Consider the following 9,835-nt stretch of genomic DNA (forward strand, 5'->3'; position numbering starts at 1 on the left):
ATTTAATTTAGGGCATAAAGCAATCCAAGTGTTTCATCAACACCTCAATACTAATGTGATATGGTTTTTGCCAATGTTCTCAAAGTAGAGGGTTCAAGGACCGAGCATAATCAAACTTCCTTTCAACAACAAGTAGGATGTCAGTTTTTTACAAGGCATGTGGTCCGAGGACCATGCATGACCAAGTTTCTATTTGACACTTAGAAATAATAACTTGAAATGTTAATTTCCCCAAAGTAGAAGGTCTGTGGACCCGACATAACTAAGGTTCTGTTTAACAAATGATAAGATATCAATTTCCACTAGGTATGTGGTCCAAGGACCATCCATGGCAAGGTTTCTATTTGACACTTGATAAGATATCAATTTCCACAAGGTATGTGGTCCGAGGACCATCCATGGCCAAGTTTCTGTTTGACACTTACAAATAGTAACTTGAAATATTAATTTTTCCAAAGTAGAAGGTCTGTGGACCTGACATAACTAAGGTTCTATTTAACAAATGATAAGATATCAATTTCCACAAGGTATGTGGTCTGAGAACCATCCATGACCAAATTTCTGTTTGACACTTGATAAGATATCAATTTCCACAAGGTATGTGGTCCGAGGACCATGCATGACCAAGTTTCTGTTTGACACTTAGAAATAGTAACTTGAAATATTAATTTCCCCAAAGTAGAAGGTCTATGGACCCAACATAACTAAGGTTCTGTTTAACAAATGATAAGATATCAATTTTCACAAGGTATGTGGTCCGAGAACCATCCATGACTAAGTTTCTATTTGACACTTGATAAGATATCAATTTTCACAAGGTATGTGGTCCGAGAACCATCCATGACCAAGTTTCTATTTGACACTTGATAAGATATCAATTTCCACAAGGTATATAGTCCGAGGACCATGCATGACCAAGTTTCTGTTAGACATTTAGAAATTTGCGAGAAATAAACCCAAGTACATATTGATAATTTGAACAACGAACAATAAAAGTACTCTTTATTAATAATAATACCTTCGTAGGTTGTTTACATTCCAAGGATGTTGTACAACTTTTTCATCCCAAGGACGTTGTACAACTTTTTCATCTAGATCAGCTAATCGATATGATCCTATGCCCGCTACAGAGATGATCCGATAGGGTCCTTCCCAATTTGGTGATAGCTTTCCCCATACTGGATTTTTGGCAGTACCCACGACTTTCCTTAACACCAAATCCCCAGGCGCTAGTGGCCTTAGTTTCACATAAGCATCATATCCTCGTTTAATCTTCTGTTGATAATAAGTCATTTGGACCATGGTGGCCTCTCGCCGCTTCTCAACCAGATCCAGGCTTTTTTCAAGGAGGCCATCTTTATTTTTCGAGCTAAAAGAACTTGTCCTTAGTGTGGGGAAACCAGATTCTAAAGGTATCACCGCCTCAGCCCCATAGGTCATGGAGAAGGGTGTTTCTCTAGTGGATCTGCGTGGCGAAGTCCGATACATCCATAAAACATGTGGTAACTCCTCTACCCATTTACCCTTCGCATCATCGAGCCTCTTCTTAAGTCCACTGACTATGATTTTGTTAACAGCCTCGGCCTGCCCATTTCTCTGAGGATAAGCTGGGGTGGAGTATCTGTTTGTGATGCCCATGTCACTACAATATTTCATGCAAGCTCTACTATCAAATTGGACGCCATTATCTGAAATAAGTGTGTGAGGTACCCCAAATCTAGTGATAATATTCTTCCAGATAAACTTCTTGGAGTCGATATCTCTAATATTTTCTAAGGGCTCAGTTTCGACCCATTTGGTGAAGTTGTCAGTTCCCACGAGTAACCACCTTTTGTTTGCCACAGCCCTCGGAAAAGGCCCAACTATATCCAGTCCCCATTGAGCGAATGGCCAAGGACTGGACAAAGGATTAAGGACTCCCCCAGGCTGATGAATGTTGGGAGCGAACCTTTGGCATTGGTCACACTTTTTCGCGTAATCTTGAGCTTCCCTCTACATATTGGGCCACCAATATCCCTGAGTCAGAGCTCTATGGGCTAAGGACCTTCCCCCAGTATGGCTTCCACAAATTCCCTCACGCAATTCTTCCAAAAGTGCCTCCGTTATTTCAGGATGTACACATAGTAAATATGGTCCAGAGAAAAAGCGTTTATACAATTTCTGATCCTCGGACAACCAGAAACGAGGCGCCTTTCGACGAATCTTATCTGCTTCAAACTTGTCCTCGGGAAGAATATCGCTTTTTAGAAAAGATATCATAGGGTCAATCCAACTAGGTCTAGGCCTTATTAGATGGATATGGACGGCATTTGCAATGGTCAGAGTTGGTTTTAGCAAGTCTTCAACGAGGATAATCCTAGGCAAACACTGAGCCGAGGAGGTCGCCAAAATGGCCAACGAGTCCGCATGTGTGTTTCCACTTCTAGAAACGTGAGAAAGTATAAAAGAATAAAACTCGGATTGTAAACACTTGATCTGGGTCAGGTAATCTTGCATTCTTGGATCCCTAGCCTCCATGGTCCCCGTCACTTGGCCCACAACTAACTAAGAATCCGAGAATATATGAACTTCCTTTCCCCCCATTCTACGTACCATGTTTATACCAACCAAGACTGCTTCGTACTTGGCCTCGTTATTAGTTGATGAGAACGCTAATCTCAATGATTTTTCGAAAATGATTCCCTCAGGGGATACCAAAACAAGTCCAACACTAGACCCCCTCTGGTTGGCTGCCCCATTAACGGACACCTTCCAAATCGGAGGTCCTTTGTCCATGATCGTGTCAACTGATTTTTCATCCATGTGTGATTCCTTCGCAGTTTCTTCCAATAATGGTTCAGCGAACTCTGCTACCAAATCCACGAGAACCTGGCCCTTCACCGAGGTGCGTGGCATGTATTTGATATCAAAAGCTCCCAAAATAGGTCCCCACCTAACTACCCTTCTCGAGTAGTCAGCATTTCGTAACACTAACTTGAGAGGCAGTTGGGTCAAAACCACAACGGTGTGGAACTGGAAATAGTGAGGAAACTTCCGCGTGGCGTGGACTACAGCCAGAAGTTCCTTCTCTAAGGGCAGATAACGCACCTTAGCTTCATTTAAGGATTTGCTAACATAATAGACCGGTCTTTGTACCCCGTCGTCATCCCTTATAAAGACTAGGCTGACTGCATGGACGGCCACAGCTAGGTATGCAAACAGGATTTCATCAACCTCCGGCCGAGACATGATGGGTGGCCGGAAAAGATATTCCTTAAGTTGTTGGAAAGCTAAAGCACACTCCTCGGACCATTGGAATCCTTTCCATTTGTTTAATAGTTGGAAAAAATGTATGCACCTGTCAACTGATCAAGAGATAAATCTGCTGAGAGTAGCAATCATCCCGGTCAACTTCTGAACTTCCTTTGGATTCCGAGGTGGTTGCAAGCTCTGAATGGCTCTAACCTATGCCGGATTCACCTCTATTCCTCTATGAGTCACCATATAACCTAGGAACTTTTCGGAACCCACCCTAAAAGAACACTTTAAGGCGTTAAGGCGCAGCTTGTACTTTCTAAGTATTTAAAAGATGTCGTCCAGATCTTTCACATGCGTAGGTACTGTCTTACTTTTCACTACCATATCATCCACATATACCTCAATGGTCTTTCCAAGTTGTGATTTAAACATTCTGGTCATCATCCTTTGGTAAGTAGCCTCGGCATTTTTCAATCCGAATGGCATCACTTTATAGTGATAGTTCCCTGTTGGAGTGATGAAAGTAGTCTTCTCATGATCACCAAACGCCAATGGTATTTGGTGATAACCCTAGAAAGTATCTAAAAAACTCATCCGAGGATGCCTAACGGTAGCATCCACAAGCTGATCGATGCGTGGCATTGGGAACGAGTCCTTTGGGCAGGCTTTGTTCAGGTCTGTGAAGTCCACACATATCCTCCACTTTCCGTTCTTCTTTTTCACCACAACTGTATGCGCCAACCATTCTAGATAGAAAACTTCTTTAATAGCCCTAGTCCTTTTGAGCTTGAGCACTTCTTCTTTGACAGCCTCGAAATGTTCTTTGGAGGAACACCGAGGTGGCTGCCTCCTAGGAACAATGGCAGGATTGGCGTTCAAATGATGGTAAATGAAGTTAGGGTCAACCCCCGGAGCCTCATAGGGATCCCAGGTAAAGACATCGATATTGTCCTTCAAAAACTTCACCAATTCTATCTTCTCTTGGTGTGGTAACCATATACCAACTTGAAAGAACCTTTCGGGGTCATCAGCTATGAGAAACCTCTCCAGATCTTCACACATGGCCTCCTCCGCTGCCACCGTATCGAGCGCAGCTAGAGTTGTTAATTGCTATAAGTTCTTCCCAGCCGAGGCCGATGACTCTAATTTGGCTTGATGCAGTACTGCAGCCAATATGCATTGCCTAGCCACTGATTGGCTGCCAAGAATTTCTTCGGTAAATCCCCCCGAGGGGAATTTTACTTTAACATGCAAAGTCCAAGAGACAGCACCCAAAGCGTGCAGCCAAGGCCTGGCAAGGATGGCCGTGTATGGGGAATATGCGTCAACCACAATAAAATCTACCTCGACCATTTTCGAGCCAGACTGTACAGGCAATCGAATCTGTCCCTTTGGTATAATAGCCTTCCCTTCGAAACTTATTAATGGCGAGTCATAAGGAGTGAGATCCTCCAGTTTCAACTTAAGCCCCTTAAATAAGTCGGGGTACATAATATCCGCACCGCTGCCTTGATCGATCATTACCCTTCTGATGTCGTAACTCCCTATCCTCAATGTGACCACCAAGGCGTCGTCATAGGGTTGAATAGTCCCAACCTTATCCTCATCAAAGAATCCCAAGATAGGCACATTTCCTCTGATCCTCTTCGGCTTTGAGCCTGACTCCTCGACCTGGGAGTGTGACATTGCCATCACCCTGGTAGGACAGGAACCGGTCCTGCTAGGTGCAGCGAAGATGACGTTAATCGTTCCCAAGGGTGGCCGAGATGAGTTGTTCTTCTGATTATTTGAACCTGACTGACTGCCTTGCCTGTTAGGTTGGTATAGGTGCTGCTTCAACTTCTCCTCGCTAACAAGCTGCTCCAGATGGTTCCAGAGGGTCCGACAGTTCTTGGTAGTATGACCCACATCCTGATGGTACTGGCAAAAAAGGTTCTGATTCCGTTTTGTAGGGTCCCCCGCCATCTTACTGGACCATTTGAAGTAGGGTTTCTTACAGACCTTTTCCAGCAGTGGGTGCACTGGTTCTCGGAATACAATATTAACTGCTTGAGAAGTGGCTGGACCAGATTGCCCAGAGTAATCTCTCCTCAGCTTATTGTTATGGTACCTGTCTAACCTGAAATCCCTTCTCTCTTGTGGGATAACTTTCGCCTTACCCGTACCCTGCTGTTGATCCTCCTCAACCCTTTTGTACTCGTCAATACAGTCCATGAGGCGATGTATACTCCGTACAGGCTTTTTGGTCAAGGATTTCCTTAAATCATGATCAGTGGGAAGGCCCACTTTAAAAGTATTAATCGCCACCTCGTCAAAATCTCCATCTATCTCATTGAATCTCCCAATAGCTGTCGGAGTATGCCTTCAATGTCTCACCCTCCCTCATGGCCATAGATAATAGCGAGTCCAACGGTCGAGGAACTCTACTGCATGTAATGAACCGAGACGCGAATGCCCTAGTAAGTTCCCTGAACGAACCGACAGACCCCGACTTCAGCCCATTGAACCATCTCATAGCAACAGGTCCTAGGCTAGAAGGAAAGACTTTGCACATCAAGGTCTCGTTATGAGAATGCACCGCCATCCTCTGATTAAAGTGGCTCACATGTTCCACCGGGTCTGTCCGGCCATTATAAATGGTGAAAGTGGGCTAGGTGAACCGCCTAGGGAGCCTTCCACTCTTAATCCTGCGTGAGAAGGGCGATTTGGAGAGTTGGTGTAACGCTCGGCTCATAGCGTCGTTCCCCAAGCCCCTGGAGGGAAGCTTCCTATGCTTACGACCCGGTAGGTCATCCTCTTCGCAAGAGGAGGTTTCGCTGGGGGGAAACCTGGACCTTGAACTATAACTGCTTCCCCGGGATTCCCCTGAAGAAGGATTGGGTGGGGGTGAAGCCCGCCTTCGTCTGACACAGCGCAGCTTCTTCTTGAGGTGGTCAATCTCCCTCTGCATGGCCTTGGCATCATCCTCATGGGTGGCACTGCCTCTGCCACGCGTATGACTCACGCCAGGATATATGGTATGAACACTTCCCTCTCGATCCCTTCGGTGCTCAAGACGCTCAAAAAGATCTTCAGGCTGTGATCCTTGAGATTCTGCATGATGCGAACCTAAGCCTGCCATGATGTTCCAATTCCTTCAACGCTAGATTTCCCACAAACGGCGCCAATTGTAAGTGCACAATTGTACTCGGACCCAAAAACAAGTGTTGGGCTTAGGCCCAATGAGCCTTATACAATAAAATTTGTAGAGTATGGATTTGAAATCTAGGTTCGGGATGTTGGAAGTTTGATTAACAGGCTATAGTGCCATAATCTATGCAAACGGTAAATAAATATGACAAAGAGACCTCCTCGGACGTAAGTCGATGACGATTTGTATATATATTATCTCTCTATGCCAAAGTTTACAATTCTCAATTCCTATTTTTCTCAGTAGAAAGTGCAAATCTCTCTCTTTCCTCTCTCGTTTCCTTATATACTTCTTCATCTTCACTGGTTCATCCTCGTGTCATACAAATATTTCCCTTGGATACTTGTCCCATCCACCACCTTCTTGAAGTCTTCAAATAATAGCAGGAAGGCTGAATTCTACTGTTCAGAGGTCATTTCCCATTAATGCGGCCAGGGAGGTAGATGCAGAGTTTTTAATGTGGTGCTAGCAGCCTTTTCCTCCGATATTTCTCACACATTCTTACTTCTAAAGGGTGCTTAGATCACCCTTTTACCCATTAGTTCTTCCAGCATTCTACCTCTAACCCATTTAGCAAGTTCCAGGACCTGTACGGGGAGACATTCCTCCTCGGACAACTCTTCGGACTACTACAATGCAGATTGACTTGTGGGCCTAAAGGCCCTGATCAAAACAGACTGGTACCAACCGATCAGGCCCAAAGTCCAAACGTTTATTCAATAGTTGTTACCACCCACAGATGTAAGCTGACATTTATATTGTTATACAGACACAACAAATTTCAAAATATTTTCACAATTATTGACGTGTCAATTTCTTACAAGTCAAAATAAAATAATAAAATAAAATATGAGATTGGTTTTTTTTTTTTTTTTCAGTAATCGGTTTGTGTTTTTTTTCTTTTAAATATTGATGTAAGCTGACATTTATATTATTATACTGACACAACAAATTTTACAATATTTTCACAATTATTGACGTGTCAATTTATTACAAGTCCAAATAAAATAATAAAATATGAGACTGTAGCCAATCACAACTGAAAATAAATGTTTTACAAAAATGTTACAACACTTATTGTTATCATAATACACTGTAGCACTGTAGTTACAACAGTCCTTTGGTTTAGTTTTCACAATTATTTGGCATGTTAATTTCTTACAAGTCGAAATAAAATAATAAAATAAAAATCAGTGTCCATTCGAAACTTTTTCATGTTTGCTTATTTACTTTTTCTTTTTGTCTCAATTTAAAAAATAAAATAAGTGTGAGTTTGTTGTCCCATATTTAATATAAAAATTATAATTTTTTTTTATCTTATATTTAGCAAAAAGCTCTGGGCTTGTTTTGTGTTGTTGTTTAAACAATAGTTTTCATTGTTTAAATAACAGTACACTTATTTTTATAATATTTTTTCATTCACACATATTTTTACAACACTTAAATAATGTTACTAAAAATCTCTTACCAAATAGACCTTTTATTGCCAAATGGATACTCAATAATGTGATAATACACAATAAATTTCACAACGGAAAATAAATGTTTTAAAAAAATGCTACAACACTTATTATTATTACAATACACTGTAGCATTGTAGCTACAACAGTGCTTTGGTTTAGTTAGTCACTTTTTTTTTTCAGTAATCGGTTTGTGTTTTTTTTTTCTTTTAAATATTAATGTAAGCTGACATTTATATTGTTATACTGACACAACAAATTTCACAATATTTTCACAATTATTGACATGTCAATTTCTTACAAGTCGAAATAAAATAATAAAATATGAGGCTGTAACCAACCACAACTGAAAATAAATTAAAAAAAAAATGTTACAACACTTATTGTTATCACAATACTTTCACAATTGTTGAGATCTCAGTTTCTTATAGGTCAAATAAAAAAAATGCTAAGTCCACAACATTTTAACATTAATTTCTATAGTGCCTAAAGTTTTTTTTTTCCCAGTAATCGGTTTGTGTTTTTTTTTTTATTTTAAATATTTATATAAACTGGCATATATATTGTTATACTGACACAATAAATTTCACAATATTTTCACAATTATTGAGGTATCAATTTCTTACAAGTCGAAATAAAAAAAAAAAAAATATGAGACTGTGACCAACCACAATTGAAAATAAATATTTTAAGAAAATGTTACAACACCTATTATTATCACAATATTTTCACAATTGTTGAGATCTCAGTTTCTTATATATCAAATAAATAAAAAAATGCTAAATCCACAACATTTTAACATTAATTTCACAACAAATCATAGGTAAGCTATTATTGATGGATAGCACTAGAGTTACAGTGCTTTTGGTTTATTCAACTACAGTGCCTAAAGTTTTTTTTTCCCCAGTAATTGATTTGTGTTTTTTTTTTCTTTTAAATATTTATGTAAGCTGGCATATATATTGTTATACCGACATAACAAATTTCACAATATTTTTACAAATATTGAAGTATCAATTTTTTACAAGTCAAAATAAAATAATAAAATATAAGATTGTGACCAACCACAACTGAAAATAAATGTTTTGAGAATAACAATATCAGTTTAAAACCAATAATAACTTGTCATATAGAATTTGTTCTAAAAATGTTATGAATGTAGCATTTACTTCAAATAAAATAAAAAACAATATCTATTCGGATCCTAAATTGAAGATATTGTGAAAATATTGTGATATTCTGTTGTTTTTTTAGACTTCTTTTTAATATAGTCAAATTGAGTGAGCCAAAATTCACGGTTTCACATACAAAATCTATATTAATTTTCTCATTACTGGGGCAGCACGTGCCTTGCACGTGCAGCCAACACTAGTTGAAGTTAAAAGACTCATGGCTCAAGAACAAAATTTTATTATAAAATAAAATAGAGAAGAAGAAGAAGAAGAATTCATCATTCATATGAAAATGGGTGTTGTACATTTTAATTTTATCAATGATTTGGGTGATGAAAAAAAAGTGATATGGATGTGAGCATTGGTTGGGATGATTGAAGTAATCAAAGTGGAAGAATATAAAAAAATTTATCAATAGTATGTCATGATTGATGATGATAAAAGTGGACTTCGTAATAAAAAAGTTGTAAAGCACTGTGGGCATCCACTTGTTCCTTTCTTCTTCTTCTTCTCTCTTTCTTTTTTTTTTTTTTTGGTTGCAATTGATGGGAGCCTCCATTTATTAATATTCTGCAATTAGGAATCATGGAAAACATATTTGTGCGATTTTTTTGGGGGGTGTTTATGTGAGATTTTCTCAGTTTTGAAGATGATTGACAGTCTACCTCCGAATCTGAAATCTCTCTTATAAAGCAACCTGTATGGGTGTAATTTCTTATGTCCCAATACAAATCACAATAGTTATTTCTTTTCTTATTAAATGATAGATTAAACTC

The sequence above is a fragment of the Castanea sativa genome, chromosome 5, assembly GCF_040712315.1.
Source record: "Castanea sativa cultivar Marrone di Chiusa Pesio chromosome 5, ASM4071231v1".
Taxonomy (NCBI): Eukaryota; Viridiplantae; Streptophyta; class Magnoliopsida; order Fagales; family Fagaceae; genus Castanea; species Castanea sativa.